Source organism: Cervus canadensis, chromosome X (genome assembly GCF_019320065.1).
Source record: "Cervus canadensis isolate Bull #8, Minnesota chromosome X, ASM1932006v1, whole genome shotgun sequence".
NCBI classification, from domain to species: Eukaryota; Metazoa; Chordata; class Mammalia; order Artiodactyla; family Cervidae; genus Cervus; species Cervus canadensis.
In genome coordinates this window covers 139118243-139134752 of record NC_057419.1, presented here as the reverse complement: position 1 = coordinate 139134752, position 16510 = coordinate 139118243, and the positions used below count along the sequence as shown (strand labels likewise).

Genomic DNA, 16510 nt, shown 5'->3' with positions numbered 1-16510 from the left:
CTACAGGCAGGAGTCTGGGTCAAAGGACAGGAGATTGGTGCACCTGGAGGATGGAGAATGAGGCGATGTGAGCAACTTAAAATGGGGAGATTCCACCTTGACTTTATCAAAGGCCGCCTCTGCAGGTGTCCTTGAGGACACTGCCCAAGGAACCCACAAGGCTCCTGTTTCATGCTCACCTGTCCCCACAGAATCCCACAGAGGAGGAACAGAGGCCTTCGATTTTCCCTCTGCATCCTCTCAGCCCTGCTTTGGATTTACCAGCATTGGGGTCCTCTCAGCTCATCGTTTATTACCATGTCAAGTCTTGGCAGAGCCTGGGCACCCTCCCTTCTGCTACTCTGATGCAGACAACTTTAGACCTCCACATCATCCAGAAGCCAAGTGAAGGGATATCTCAGGCCACCTCTCTCCCAGGGGATACCCAGTGCTGAGGGCTCAGTAGGCTTTTTTCCATCCTGAGTTCACTGGGATCACCATTCATGGTCTTTACCTTGGCTCCTTAAAGCACTGGACACCATTCTCCATTTGCTGACTGGTGGCTGCACCTTCAGACTAGACATTTCCCCTCCCCTAGACTTGGTATAAAGCGGTGAAGTAGATGCTCAACCTCACAGCCCTTCCCTGAGATTTCCTGGGCTCAAATCCAAGGGATGGGATAAATGAACTGAGTAGTCACTCAGGTTCCTCAATTGGGCTCCTGGCAGAGAAGCTCCTGTTTCTCCTGAATTGATGCCTGTGAGATAGTAAATGTCAATCAGCCTGTGTCCCAACAGGAGGAAGTAAGATGACCTTATCTTACCAAACACGGTCTTCTAAGAACAGGTGCTATTACAGGCAGGTTGATGTCCCTGTGCTCCCACACAGGATCCCAATTCAAGGTCTACAATATCTTTTTGCTTCTCTTTTCTTCTCTCTCTCTTTTCATAATTAAATTTATTTACTATTAATTGGAGGATAATTGCTTTACAGTATTGTTTTTGTTTCAGCCACACATCAATATGAATCAGCCATAGGTATACTGTATGTCCCCTCCCTCTTGAAGTTTCCTCCTACCTCCCAGCCCATCCCACACCTCTAAGCTATCACAGAGCACCGGGTTGGAGCTCTCTGTATCATATGAATAATTCCCACTGGTTATCTATTTTACATATTGTAATGTGTGTGTTTTCAATGTTACTCTCTCAGTCTGTCCCTCCCTCTCTTTCCCCCCGTGTCCACAAGCCTGTTCTCTATGTCTGCAAATCCACTGCTGCCCTGCAAATAGGTTCATCAGTACCATCTTTCTGAAATCCATGTATATGTGTTAATATACAATATTGGCTTTCCTTTTTCTGCCTTAATTCACTCTACATAGAAAATTAGGACTAAAATTACCACATGGAAAGTGGAGCTAAGATGGCAGAGGAATAGGACGGGGAGACCACTTTCTCACCTACAAATTCATCGAAAGTACATTTGAATGATGAGCAAACTCCATAATAACTTCTGATCACTAGCAGAGGACATCAGGCGCCCAGAAAAGCAGCCCATTGTCTTCGAAAGGAGGTTGGACATAATAGAAAAGATAAAAGGAGAGACAAAAGAGTTAGGGACGGAGACCCGTCTCGGGAAGGAAGTCTTAATAGAGGAAGTTCTAAACACCAGGAAACCCTCTCACTTACAGGTATGGGGGAAGTTTTGGAGTCTCAGAGAGCAACCTAACTGGGAGGAAAAATAAATAAAACCCACGGATTACATGCCTAAAAGCAACTTTCAGCAGAAAAGTACCCCAGACGCTTGCATCCGCCACCAGCTAGTGGGGGCTGAACGGAGAGGAGCGGGAAGCATTGCTTATGGTAAGAACCGGGCCTGAATGCCCTGTGGGCAATCGGAAGGAGCTAACCTGAGATGGCAACTTAAACTGTGGGATAGCAAGAGAGAGAGAGAAAATTAACCTGCGAAAAGCCGTAACTGAAGACACTGCCGGCTGTTGGCAGAACAAAGGGAGGACTGAGCAATTCCGGAGAAGAGCTAACCAGCTGTGGACTGGCCTGTCCCCCGCCAGTGGCAGGAGGCAGGGGGGAGGGGAAAGGGGCAAACCTGGCCCCAGAGACAGCATTCCCTAACAACTGCAAATAGGTTTCCAGTCTCTAACCAAAGACTTTCTGAGATTCTGGAGGATTGACATCTGCCGGGAGGGTCGCAGCTAGAGACCAGCTCCCCAGAAGAGACACAAGGTGTGCCAGACAGGCAGAATCTGAGGCTGGGACCACGGAGGGGAGAAGGTGCACCACACCCAGGGAGAGTGAGTTCGTCAAGCTCCTGGCTGCCTGAGATGCTCAGGCTGGGGAAGGCACAAAACGCAGGCACAACTGAGTCCACACTTTTGTGGAGGACCCGAAAACTGGAACCTGAGTGGCTTAGGCCTCAGAAGTGCACGCACCTCAGGGCCCGCTCCCTGTAGAGCAACCTGGAGCCTTGGCACTGTAGATGGGGAAAGCACACACGCCGTGAGCGGGGACAAACCCAGTGTGGCTGGAACACTGCGAGTGCTCCCCACACACACCAGTGATATGTTTGCAGTGCCATCCCCTCCCCACAGCACGACTGAACAAGCGAACCTAAACAAGAGACCACCTCCGCCCGTATGTGTCAGGGCGGAAATTAGAAACTGAAGAGACCTGCAAACAGAAGCCAAATAAACAAAAGGAACCGCTTCAGAAGTGACAGGTGCAACAGATTAAAATCCCTGTAGTTAACACTGACTATACTGGAAGGAGTCTATAGATATCGAGAAGTGTAAGCTTGAAAAAGGAGCTATCTGAAACTGAACCAAACCCACACTGCCCGCAACAGCTGAAAAGAAAAGCCTAGATGTAATTTTACTATTTTTTTTAATTAAAAAAATTTTTTTAATGTTTTTCTTTTCTTTTTTTGGAAATGGCAACCCACTCCAGTATTCTTGCCTGGAGAATCCCATGGGGGGAGTAGCCTGATAGGCTACAGTCCATGGGGTTGCAAAGAGTTGGACATGACTGAGCAACTTCACTTTCGCTTTCACTTTCTATTACTCCTCTATTACTCCTTAATTTTCATTTTCATAACCCACTATAACCTTTCAAAAATAAAAGACCCTTTTTTTTAAAGCAAACTTCATATATATTTCTTATTTTTTGTGTGTTTTTGTTTTTAATATTGTGTTTTTAAGAGTCTAACCTCTACTCTAGATTTTTAATCTTTGTTTTCCAGTATTTGATATCAATTTTGGACATTGAAGAATCCAATATTCAGTACCCATTTTTACTCAGGAGTGTGATGATTGCTCTCTCCCCCTTTTGACTCTCCTTTTTCTCCCCCAGATCACCTCTATTTCCTCCATCCCCCTTCTCTTCTCAATCCAATTCTGTGAATCTCTGTGGGTGTTCTGGGCTATGGAGAACACTTAGGGAACATAGTACTGTGTAGATCTGTCTCTCTCCTCTTGAGTCCCCCTTTTTCTCCTCCTGCTCATCTCTATCTCCTTCCTCCCTCTCCTCTTCTTATTGTAACTCTGTGAACCTCTCAGGTGTCCCTCACGGTGGAGAATCTTTTCACCATTAACATAGAAGTTTTATTATCAGTGCTGTATAGTTGGAGAAGTCTTGAGGCTACTGGAAGAATAAGACTGAAATCCAGAGACAGGAGACTTAAACCCAAAACCTGAGAACACCAGAGAACTCCTGACTACAGGGAATATTAAGTAATAAAAGATCATCCAAAAGTCTCCATACCTACACTGAAACCAACCACCACCCAAGAGCCAATAAGTTCCAGAGCAAGACATACCACACAAATTCTCCAGCAACACAGGAACATAGCCCTGAGTGTCGACATACAGGCTGCCCAAAGTCACACCAAACCCATAGACCCATCTCAAAACTCTCTACTCGACACTCCATGGCACTCCAGAGAGAAGAAATCCAGCTCCACATACCAGAACACCGACGCAAGCATCCCTAAATAGGAAACCTTGACAAGCCAATCGTCCAACCACACCCACTGGGAGAAAACTCCACAATAAAAAAGAACCACAGACCACCAGAATACAGAAAGGCCACACGGAACCTTCTCCAGAACAGATCACATCCTGGGCCATAAATCTAGCCTTGGTAAATTCAAAAAAATTGAAATCATTCCAGTCATCGTTTCTGACCAAAGTGCAGTAAGATTAGATCTCAATTACAGGGAAAAAAATTAAATATTCAGACATATGGAGGCTAAATAACATGCTTCTGAATAACCAACAAATCTTAGAAGAAATCAAAAAGCAAATCAGAATATGCATAGAAACGAATGAAAATGAAAACATAACAACCCAAAACCTATGGGACACTGTCAAAGGAGTGATATGGGGAAGGTTCACAGCAATACAGGCTTACCTCAAGAAACAAGAAAAAAGTTAAATAAACAACCTATGTCTACACCTAAAGCAACTAGAGAAGGAAGAAATGAAGAACCCCAGGGTTAGTAGGATAGAAATCTTAAAAATCAGGGCAGAAATAAATGCAAAGAAACTAGAGACCATAGCAAAAATCAACAAATCTAAAAGCTGGTTTTTTGAAAAGATAAACAAAATTGACAAACCATTATCAAGACCCATTAAGAAACAAAGGGAGAAGAACCAAATCAACAAAGTTAGTAATGAAAATGGAGAGATCACAACAGACAACACTGAAATACAAAGGATCATAAGAGACTACTACCAGCAGCTCTATGCCAATAAATTGACAACATGAAAGAAATGGATACATTCTTAGAAAAGTATAACTTTCCAAAACTAAACCAGGAAGAAATAGAAGATCTTAACAGACCCATCACAAGCATGGAATCAAAACTGTAATCAGAAATCTTCAAGCAAACAAAAGCCCAGGACCAGATGGCTTCACAGCTGAATTCTACCAAAAATTTAGAGAAGAGCTAACACCTATCTCACTCCAACACTTGCAGAAAATCGCAGAAGAAGGTAAACTTCCAAGCTCATTCTATGAGGCCACCATCACCCTAATTCCAAAACCAAACATGCCACACAAAAAGAAAACTACAGGCCAATATCATTGATGAACATAGGTGCAAAAATCCTTAACAAAACTCTAGCAAACAGAATCCAACAACATATTAAAAATATCATACATCATGACCAAGTGGGCTTTATCCCAGGAGTGCAAGGATTCTTTAATATCCTCAAATCAATCAATGTAATACACCACATTAACAAATTCAAAGATAAAAACCATATGATTATCTCAATAGATGTAGAAAAAGCCTTTGACAAACTCAACATCCATTTATGATTAAAACTCTCCAGAAAGCAAGAATAGAAGGAACATACCTCAACATAATAAAAGCTATATATGACAAATCCACAGGCAACATTATCCTCCATGGTGAAAAATTGAAAGCATTTCCCCTGAAATCAGGAACAAGACAAGGGTGCCCACTCTCACCACTACTATTCAACATAGTTTTGGAACTTTTGGCCACAGCAATCAGAGAAGAAAAATAAATTAATGGAATCCAGACAGGAAAAGAAGAAGTGAAACTATCACTGTTTGCAGATGACATGATCCTCTACATAGCAAACCCTAAAGACTCTACCAGAAAATAACTAGAGCTAATCAATGCATATAGTAAAGCTGCAGGATATAAAATTAACACACAGAAATCCCTTGCATTCCTATACACTAACAACGAGAAAACAGAAAGAGAAATTAAGGAAACAATACCATTCACCATTGCAAAAAAAGAATAAAATATTTAGGACTCTATCTACCTAAAGAACTGAAGACCTATACATAGAAAACTATAAAACACTGATGAAAAAAATCAAAGAGGACACAAAGAGATGGAGAAATATACCATGTTCAAGGATTGGAAGAATCAATATTGTGAAAATGAGTATACTACATTACTTTTCCAACAAAGTCCGTCTGGTCAAGGTTATGGTTTTTCCAGTGGCCATGTACGGATGTGAGAGTTGGACTGTGAAGAAAGCTGAGCACCGAAAAATTGATGCTTTTGAACTGTGGTGTTGGAGAAGACTCTTGAGAGTCCCTTGGACTGCAAGGAGATCCAACCAGTCCATCCTAAAGGAGATCAGTCCTGGGTGTTCATTGGAAAGACTGATGCTGAAGCTGAAACTCCCAATACTTTGGCAACCTCATGCGAAGAGTTGACTCATTGGAAAAGACCCTGATGCTGGGAGGGATTGGGGGCAGGAGGAGAAGGGGATGACAGAGGATGAGATGGCTGGATGGCATCGCCGACTCGATGGGCATGAGTTTGAGTAGACTGCGGGAGTTGGTGATGGACAGGGAGTCCTGGCGTGCTGCGATTCATGGGGTCACAAAGAGTCGGACACGACTGAGTGACTGAACTGAACTGAACTGAACCCAAAACAAACTATAGATTCAATGCAATCCCTATCAAGCTACCAATGGTATTGGTAGTTCTTCACAGAACTAGAACAAATAATTTCACAATTTGTATGGAAATACAAAAAACCTTGAATAGCCAAAGCAATCTTGAGAAAGAAGAATGGAACTAGAGGAATCAACCTGCCTGACTTCAGGCTCTACTACAAAGCCACAGTCATCAAGACAGTATGGTACTGGCACAAAGACAGAAATATAGATCAATGGAACAAAATAGAAAGCCCAGAGATAAATCCACGTACCTATGGACACCTTATCTTTGACAAAGAAGGCAAGAACATACAATGGAAAAAAGACAACCTCTTTAACAAGTGTTGCTGGGAAAACTGGTCAACCACTTGTAAAAGAATGAAGCTAATACACCTTCTAACACCATACACAAAAATAAACTCAAAATGGATAAAGATCTAAATGTAAGACCAGAAACTATAAAACTCCTAGAGGAGAACATAGGCAAAACACTCTCTGACATAAGTCACTGCAAAATCCTCTATGAACCACCTCCCAGAATATTGGAAATAAAAGCAAAAATAAACAAATGGGACCTAATGAAACTTAAGAGCTTTTGCACGACAAAGGAAACTATAAGCAAAGTGAAAAGACAGCATTCAGAATGGGAGAAAATAATAGCAAATGAAAAAACAGACAAAGGATTAATCTAAAAAATATGCAAGCAACTCCTGCAGCTCAATTCCAGAAAAATAAATGACCCAATCAAAAAATGGGCCAAAGATCTAAACAGACATTTCTCCAAAGAAGACATACAGATGGCTAACAAACACATGAAAAGATGCTCAACATCACTCATTATCAGTGAAATGCAAATCAAAACCTCCATGAGATACCATTACACGCCAGTCAGAATGGCTGCTATCCAAAAGTCTACAAGCAATAAATGGTGGAGAGGGTGTGGAGAAAAGGGAGCCCTCTTACACTGTTGGTGGGAATGCAAACTAGGATAGCCACTAGTACAGTGTGGAGATTCCTTAAAAACTGGAAGTAGAACTGCCATATGACCCATCAATCCCACTCCTGGGCATACGCACCGAGGAAACCAGATCTGAAAGAGACACGTGCACCCCAATGTTCATCGCAGCACTGTTTATAATAGCCAGCACATGGAAGCAACCTAGATGCCCATCAGCAGACATGGATAAGAAAGCTGTGGCACATAACGCAGAGTACTAACCACTATACCTTTATGGCAAAGAAGGAAACTAGAACACTTTCTAACACCATACAAACAAAAAAAATCAAAATGGATTAAAGATCTAAATGTAAGACCAGAAACTATAAAATTCCTAGAGGAGAACATAGGCAAAACATTTTCTGACATAAATCACAGAAGGATCCTCTATGACCCACCAACCAGAATATTGGAAATAAAAGCAAAAGTAAACAAATGGGACCTAATGAAACTTAAAAGCTTTTGCACAACAAAGGAAACTAAAAGCATTGTGAAAAGACAGCCCTCAGATTGGGAGAAAATAATAGCAAACGAAGCAACAGACAAAGGATTAATCTCAAAAATATACAAGCAACTCCTGAAACTCAATTCCAGAAAAATAAATGACCCAATCAAAAAATGGGCCAAAGATCTAAACAGACATTTCTCCAAAGAAGACACAGATGGATAAGAAACGCATGAAAAGATGCTCAACATGACTCATTATCAGAGAAATGCAAATCAAAACCACAATGAGGTACCATTACACGCCAGTCAGGATGGCTGCTATCCAAAAGTCTACAAGCAATAAATGCTGGAGAGGGTGTGGAGAAAAGGGAACTTTTTTACACTGTTGGTGGGAATGCAAACTAGTACAACTGCTATGGAGAACAGCATGGAGATTTCTTAAAAAACTGGAAATAGAACTGTCATATGACCCAGCAATCCCACTCCTGGGCATACACACCGAGGATACCAGATCTGAAAGAGACACGTGCACCCCAATGTTCATCGCAGCACTGTTTATAATAGCCAGGACATGGAAGCAACCTAGATGCCCATCAGCAGACAAATGGATAAGGAAGCTCTGGTACATATACACCATGGACTATTACTCAGCCATTAAAAAGAATTGATTGGAGTCAGTTCTAATGAGATGGATGAACCTGGAGCCCCTTATACAGAGTGAAGTAAGCCAGAAAGATAAAGACCATTACAGTATACTAACGCATATATATGGAATTTAGAAAGATGGTAACGATAACCCTATATGCAAAACAGAAAAAGAGACACAGATGTACAGAACAGAATATTGGACTCTGTGGGAGATGGCAAGGGTGGGAAGTTTCGAGAGAACAGCATCAAAACATGCATATTATCAAGGGTGAAACAGATCACCAGCCCAGGTTGGATGCATGAGACTAGTGCTTGGGGCTGGTGCACTGGGATGACCCAGAGGGATGGGATGGGGAGGGAGGTGGGAGGGGGGATCGGGATGGGGAACACATGTAAATCCATGGCTGATTCATTTCAACGTATGGCAAAAACCACTACATTATTGTAAAGTAATTAGCCTCCAACTAATAAAAATAAATGAAAAAAAATTAAAAAATAAATTACCACATGAGCCAACAATCCCATACTAGGCATGTCCCCTGAGGAAACAGTAACTTAAAAAACACTTCTACTCCAAAGTTCGTTGCAGCACTCTTTACAATAGCTAGGGCATAGAAGCAACCAAGGCCTACATTTGATTTATGACAGGATCTAAGATTTCTCAGTGTGCTGACCACGCCCCTCAGACCAGGGCAGAGTGCTCAGAGGGGACTTGCTTCCCCTTTAGGCTGCAGTGGGAACCGCCATGTATTCTTGAGGTCTCAAAGGGATGATGACAGGGAGGATTTGGTCTGAATGATGTGGTGTGGAACATCCCCACAGCCCCCGAGGTTCTCACCATCCCACCAGGGAACCCGAAACTCTCCCTTCCCAACCTGACGCTCCCCGCTTTGACATGGTCTCTCACTTCCCTGAGATGATCTGGGAAGTGTCATGTCAAAATGCCCGATTGCGACTCCATTTTTTATGGGAGGAGCCCCCATCCTCACTCAGCGTCACAACCATGAATGTGTTGGGGACTAGGTCCCTTTGTTGAATTAAGTTTATTCCTTTAGAGCAAGCTTCTCACCTCCCTGATCCCACCTCCAGCAAACGATAGGGAGCACCACTGTTGGCCAGCTCCACGTGGGGCCTCCTAGAGCTGAGTGCAGGGGGGCCGCTCAATGTGGCCCCCATGCGGTTTTGAAGTCTGATAACTGGCCCTCAGGGCCGTTATCTAGGACCGAGAGTTCCTTCGAGGGTAGAATCCGGGCCTACCCCCACAGACCAACGCCTTCACCTGAGACACGCTAGACCGCATTCAGCCAATAGCTGTGAGGGACTCAAAAGAGCCAGATCACAGGGTTGGGATGCGGGCTGGGTCACTTTTCTTAACAGTGGGTTCCCAAAGTCCCTTCAGTTACATTCTGGTCCTCACCTTGGTTCTGGACAAGTCCTGGACACTGAAACGCCACCAAAGAGACGCCACGACTCCCGGTCAATCTCCTCGCCTTTGAAGCGGAAGTGGACGGGAGCTGCGTACGGTCCTACGTGGGGTCTCCTGGGGATGACGGCAGGGGCAAGGCACTACGGGAACCCCAGTAGCTCAAAATTCATCCGTCCCCGGGTCCTCCTTGTGCAGTGTGTTAGAGCCCAGGACGTCTCCAGCTATGAATCCAAGTCCTCCAGCACCCAAACAAAGCCCTCGTCTCCCTGAGTCCCTAGTGGGAGGAGTCAGGGCGCTGCTCTGAGCATCTCTGCTTGTCAGGAGGGGCGCCACTCTGTGAGCGTCCCTTGTTGGGGGAGACCCTCTCACTAGCACTGATGGTCCTCACTTTAAGTCCGGTTATGGTCAAGATGTCCCCCTCTGCAGATCTGGGGCCTAATTCTGCTAGAGGAGGCCCTGCCCTCCCCGAGATCACACAGGTGGAATGAGGGGACCACTTAGAAGTAGCTCTTCTCGTCTCTCAGGGCTAAGAATTTACAGAATTCTGTCTGGCTCCCTCTCCAGGGGTCCCCTCTAACAGTCAGCATTGTCATCTGAGGTCCTGCTTGGGCTCAGGTCCATTCCTCTGTGAAACGGAAGCTGATCATATTAGACAGAGATCTCACCTCACTGAGGCTTGCCAGACTGAAATCAACCTGACATCTGTCCCCAGAGCTTCCCAGGGAGCCCAGCATCAGATATTTTCCAGGGCCTCCTTTTATGGTGTATGCTACCATGAGTCCACTTTCAGGTCCTCATATTGACACATGATAAATCCTGTAACTCCACTCTCTACTTGATGAAGCTTCTTGTCTTACATCAAGGTCCTAGTCTCCTGAGAATTCCACGTTGGAAGTCAGGGTGATCCTCTTGTGATCCTAGTCCATCAGGGCCTCTGAGAACAGACAGTGCGGATGCAACTTGAGTCCTTCCAGATTCCTCCTGCTCAGCATCCTCACTACATCTACCACAGCCAGGGACTGCTCCCTCTACTGATCTAAGATTCCTCTTCTTAGTCTTTGGGTGACCCCTGTATTCAGGGGTGATTGTCTCCTCAGCGCTCCTTAATGGAGGTTCCCATATCAGCTTCTGTCCCTTGATTAAAGGCTTCCTGGGAAATGCATATTCCTACACACATTGAGCAGATACCCTCTAGAAAATCTTGGAGAAAAGGGGACCTGGGCCCAAAAGTGATGTAAAATTAGGAAATCAGAGCAGAAATCTGGGAACTCAGGACATATGTTATGCTGTCAGAGAAAAAGAGCTGATATATTCTTTCTCTTCAGCCAGATTTAGGGGGTCTGCTTAGTCACTCAGCTGTGTCTGACTCTTTGTGACCCCATGGACTGTAGCCTGCTGGGCTCTTCTGTCCATGGGAATTCTCAAGGCAAGAATACTGCAGTGTCTGGCCATACCCTCCTCCAGGGGATTTACCAAATTCAGGAATCGAACCCAGGACTCCATTATTGCAGATGGATTCTTTACTTTCTGAGCCAGTAGATTTAGGGTAGTTCTTAAGTATTTAGTCTCGGCACCTCCCTGTTGGTCCAGTGGTTAAGACTCTGCACTCCCAATGCATAGGGCCTGGGTTCAATCCCTGGTCAGGTAACTGGATTACACAGGCCAGAACTAAAAGTTCACGTGCCACAACAAAAAGCATCACATGCTGCAGCTAAAGAGCCTGCATGTGGCACCAAAGATTCCGAGTGTCACAACTAAATGCAGTGCAGCCAAAAAATAACTATTTTTCATTGAAAAATAAAATGTTTACTTTTTACATAGAAGGATAGTGCCACATAGTCTTGTAAGCCTCGATCACTTGAGGGTGTCTGAATTTGCACATGAAGATGATCATGTGGTTGCTGAGCATCATCTCCTTCTCTCCTTTATTCATACCTCTTAATTATTTTGGTGTTTGTATTGCCTTGGCTATGTATCCCAACCCAGTGTTTTGGTCACAGAGTTCTTCTTTCTATCACTCAAGATATCTTTTGGAGTGCTAGAAGACAGTGAATTAACTGCCTCATGAGCACCTCAGGCCGGGGCAAATGGAAGCAATGTGCTCTGGACAAGTTCAGACCAGCGCTCCTGTCCCAGCTCTGTCTCTTGTCAGTTGTGTGGACTTGGGTCCATCCCCAAACTCTGGGAGCCTCAGGTGAAGTGGCTTTTGTAGGGGCTAGTGGCATGAAGCACCTGGCACAGTGCCTGGACTACACTGATACTTTACACAATATCTGTTTTTACTATGATTATGATTATTTTGTTCCCAGAGGATACCACCTACCCTGAAGAAGTTTTAAATCCAGGAGATGTCAGAGAATCTGTGGCATTCTTGGACATCAAACACCAAATCAGTCCAAAATGCTGTTTAGAAAGAATCTTTCATTTCCACTACTAAATCATATTTTGAGTGTGGTGGTAGTTTTTTTTTTTTTTTTAGCTGAATGAAATTCACATAGTCTAGAATTTGGTTCTGAGACTAATGCTTCCTTCCTTCCAAGCTGCTCTTTCATTTAAACAACTCCTACATTTGTTTTGCCTTGGATAAGGAAATTGCAACCCACTCCAGTGTTCTTTCCTGGATAATCCCAGGGACGGCGGGGCCTGATGGGCTGCCATCTATGGGGTCACACAGAGTCGGACATGACTGAAGTGACTTAGCAGCAGCAGCAGCAGCAGAAGAGACTTGCCTACTGGCCCAGTAGCTATGTGGCGGAGAATCTGTGCTCCAAATGCAGTGGGCCTGGGTCCCATCCCTGATCAGGGAACTAGACCCCACTCCACACACCACAGGTAAAAGATCCTATATGCCACAACTATAACATTCCTCATGCTGTAACTAAAGAACTCTCAGGCTGCATGGAAATTCAAGGATCCTGGATGCCAAAGACAAGACCAAGAATAGCCAAATAAATAAGGAACTTGCCTAAGCTTCATTAGGCCTGGGAAGAATTGGTGGAGGAACACTGGGACATCACTGGCTTGGGCCCTCTCTTCCTCATCTTTCAAAGCTGTGATACCCAGGATCTCCGATAGCTCACAGAAGGGGTAGGGGTGGGGCTGGGTGGGCAGGGGTGGGACTGGGTGGGCTGGGGTGGGGGTGGGTCCGCTGGGGTGGGTGGGCTGGGAGTGGGTGTGGGGAGAAGCCTGATGGGGTGTTCTACAGTCCTCATTCACAGTCCCCATCTTCATATCTATCAGAGCCTGACAGTCCTCCCTTTACTGGACTGTATCCACAAGCCTCCAAACAAAGTTTCACCTCTTACAGTTTGGCAGGGGAGAAGTGCGGGAATTGAGCACATGGGTGCCGCTTTGTGTCACCATCTTCACTGCCGCATGCCTCGTTAGCACTCGGCACTCTCCCGGGACTGGACTTAGGGCGTAGGTTTCCTTCATTTACAGAATCAAGTAATCACTTATCTTAGAGAATGCCTTAGATCAAGGTATATGCAAGAAATCAACCTAAGAGAATTGTAGGAACCGTCCCCTGCTGATCACAGAGTTGAGACTTTGGGCATACTCTTTGTTACAGGACGGGGGAATGGTCCCTTGAGACTACATTCAGGTCTTCACCTTGCCTTCAGCTCAGTCCTGGGAATCCACTCCTAGCCACAAGAATGCACTGAACATCAGTCCAAGCTCTTCACCACCAGCTTGGAAGTTTTGCGGAGACACTTCCGGCTATGGCTGCCCTGTGCAGGATCTCTTAGGGATGATGACAGGACCAGGGCTCTGTGGGGACCCCATCGTTCAGTGTTCAGCAGTCCCTGGGTCATCCTTTAGGGTCCTGAACATGCCGTCTGTCAGAGCCCTGTACACTTTGCCCTACGGACTTGAGTCCTCCAGCCCCCAAACAAGCCCTCACCTCTCCAAGTCCCTAGTGGGGAGTCAGGGCACTGCTCTGAGCATCTCTCCCTGACAGGAGGAGTGCCACTCTGTGAGCCTTCCTCCTTGGTGGCAGAGACCCTCTCATTAGCACTGATGGGTCTCATCTTCCCAGTGGTGATGGCCAAGACGCCATCCTCCTAAGAACTGGGGTTTCTAGCCTGATAGAAAAAGTCCTTCCCTCGCTGAGACCAGACAGAAATGAAGAGACTTCTCATCCCTACAACTCTGCCTGGAACCTCTGGGGTTAAGAATAGGGGCAGGGGTCTGCAAAGCCTCCTCATTTGTGGGTCTAGTGATACTTCTTTCTTCACTCAGGGGTCTCACCATGATCCTGGCCAGTCCTGGGACCTGACCTTCCAACCTGAGATTCTCCCTCCTCTGAACCGAGGCCATTCTTCTTAGACTCAGATTTTGACCTCACAGTGAAATACAAGGCTTCTAAGAGGGAATGTCCTGTCTGGGCATTCTAGGCCTGAGGGCAATTTTGGGCAGGTCTCTGAATGACCTGCATTTTAGGGTGGTTGTCTCTCCAGTCCTCACTTATGGGGGCCCAAATTTTGTCTATCTCTTGGATTAAAAGATTCCTGGGGAAAACCACATCCCTGCAAACTCTTGAGCAGTGTCCCTAATGCAACCCTTACAGTTTCATGTCCCAGACTGGACCTGAGATGGGGAAAATAACACAGAAGTTAGGGGGCAGGATGGGGTGTGCTCCCAGAAAAAAATGCTGACCCATCCTTTCGAAAGCCAGGGTCAGTCTCTTTTCATGACTTGTTTTAATGATTTACAGGCATACTTTTAAAACATTGTACTGCATGTAATCATGGTTCACAAATACTGTGTTTCATTACAACCTGAAAGTTTATGGTAACCATGCATTGAACATGTCTATGGCACCATTTTCCCAGCATCATGTATTCACTTGGGGTCCCTTTTCCACATATTGCTAATTCTTTAAATATTTTAAACTCTTTCCTTATTTTATTTTTTATGGTGCTCTGATCAGTTGTATTTGTTACTATTGTAACAATATGACATTTGTAAATTAAGATATGTGCATTTTTAAGACATCTTCTAGTACGCCTATAATAGGATTAACAACTTTTATAAGCACTGGGAATCCCCCAAATTCCTAATGGTTTACCTTATGGCAGTTTTCACTTTATTGCAGTGATCTAGAACCCAACTCACCATATCTGAGATATGAGTACAATTCTAAAGGAAAAAGCCATCCAAGATGGTTTTGTGGTGTTCTGATTGAGGTCATCTGACACTGCACAGAGAAACGATCTGACTGTCCCTGTCATCTGTTTCTCTTCCTTTTTCCTGTCATTTCCTGAGGTAGCCTTCAAGGCTTTGTGCCTAAAGAAGTGCATTGGGAAAAAATAAAATAAAAGAAGTGCACTGGAATATATCCAGAGGCCTTACTTTTATCCCAAGATACATTTAAGTGGTAAGGAACACAGCTCTGCTTTAGGACAAGAGGAGTATAACAGAATAGGATCTAGAGTAATTCAAAGAAGAATCGAATTCCAGGCCTATCAGTTACGAGTGTTCCCCAGCAAGGGCTCACTGCCTGATGCACATGGAAGTGAAGACTATGGAACGGGCTTTTGAGAGAAAAACTTTAACCCAAGGTGGAGTAGCAAGAAGACAGGAAGTCGGGCTCTCAAATCTGTCTCCTCAATCCAGAGTTTGGGGTGAAATTAAAGGGTTTAGTGGAACTGCAAACTTGGAAGCTAATTGGCTAGTCTTGAATTAGTTCATGTGAGCTATTCATGCTGCTAGAAGCCAAATTGTCCCTATTGAAGGACTTCATACAGTTCTCCCATGGCAACACTCCTACTCTGAGAGTTGCACAGACTGAACCCTCTTGGTCCAGGGCTCATCCTGGAAATGGGCTCCTTTTTTGCACTTGTATAGTGCTGCCTCTAAAAATAACTCAAGGTTTGATTAATCAATAACCTGTTTTAAGGAGGAAAAACCAGTTTAAACTGGTCAGTGCTTTATGTTTCAATCCCCCCATTTCTCTTTGTACATTCTTCAAGCTTGTGGGAAACCATCCTCAATTTGGTTAATGAATCTCAAATTGTGCAGAAAATGATAATCCCAGGTCACAGATTTTGTACCAACAGGACTGGAGTGTTATATAAGCATTGACAACGTTGGATTAATTGGTATTTAAGAAAGGTGATTATCAGAGGCTTTGTTTCCTTCACATGTGTCTTTACAGGATATTGCTTTAAATTTGGCATTTTGGTGGCTGCATGGAATTTATCACTACTGGGTCAGCTGTCTTGGCTTTTCCTGGACACTCATCAGCCCAACCTGAGCTCTGCAGTTGAATGATTAATTTCTTCTACTGTAGGACTCTTTCAAAATTAGTTTACATTTTGGCCAGCAAACAGAGCCTGGACCACCTGCATTTAACCAATGCTTGCTGCCTCTTCCTAGCCTTCACGGATTGCAGTCAACATCAACCAGCACTCTTATCAGGAACTTGAGGTCTCTGGATGAGGCAGAAATGTTGGCTTCCCCTGGAAAACCCCTGCATTCATGGGAGCTGTAGGAAGGCCTTCAGGGCTTGTCTTTCTGTGGCTCAGAGTGCTTTGTTCCTTTCTAGGAAGAAAATGGGCAAACTAG

General features: G+C 44.5%; 1 long non-coding RNA gene across 1 annotated transcript; it reads right to left on the bottom strand.

The window, feature by feature from the left end:
* Positions 1-15196, bottom strand: LOC122434946. Its single transcript, XR_006267507.1, has 3 exons — positions 15059-15196; positions 680-736; positions 1-43 (listed from the first exon to the last, which is right to left on the bottom strand). It is a non-coding gene; the product is annotated as an uncharacterized LOC122434946 (long non-coding RNA).
* Between the last annotated feature and the right edge of the window lie 1314 nt (positions 15197-16510).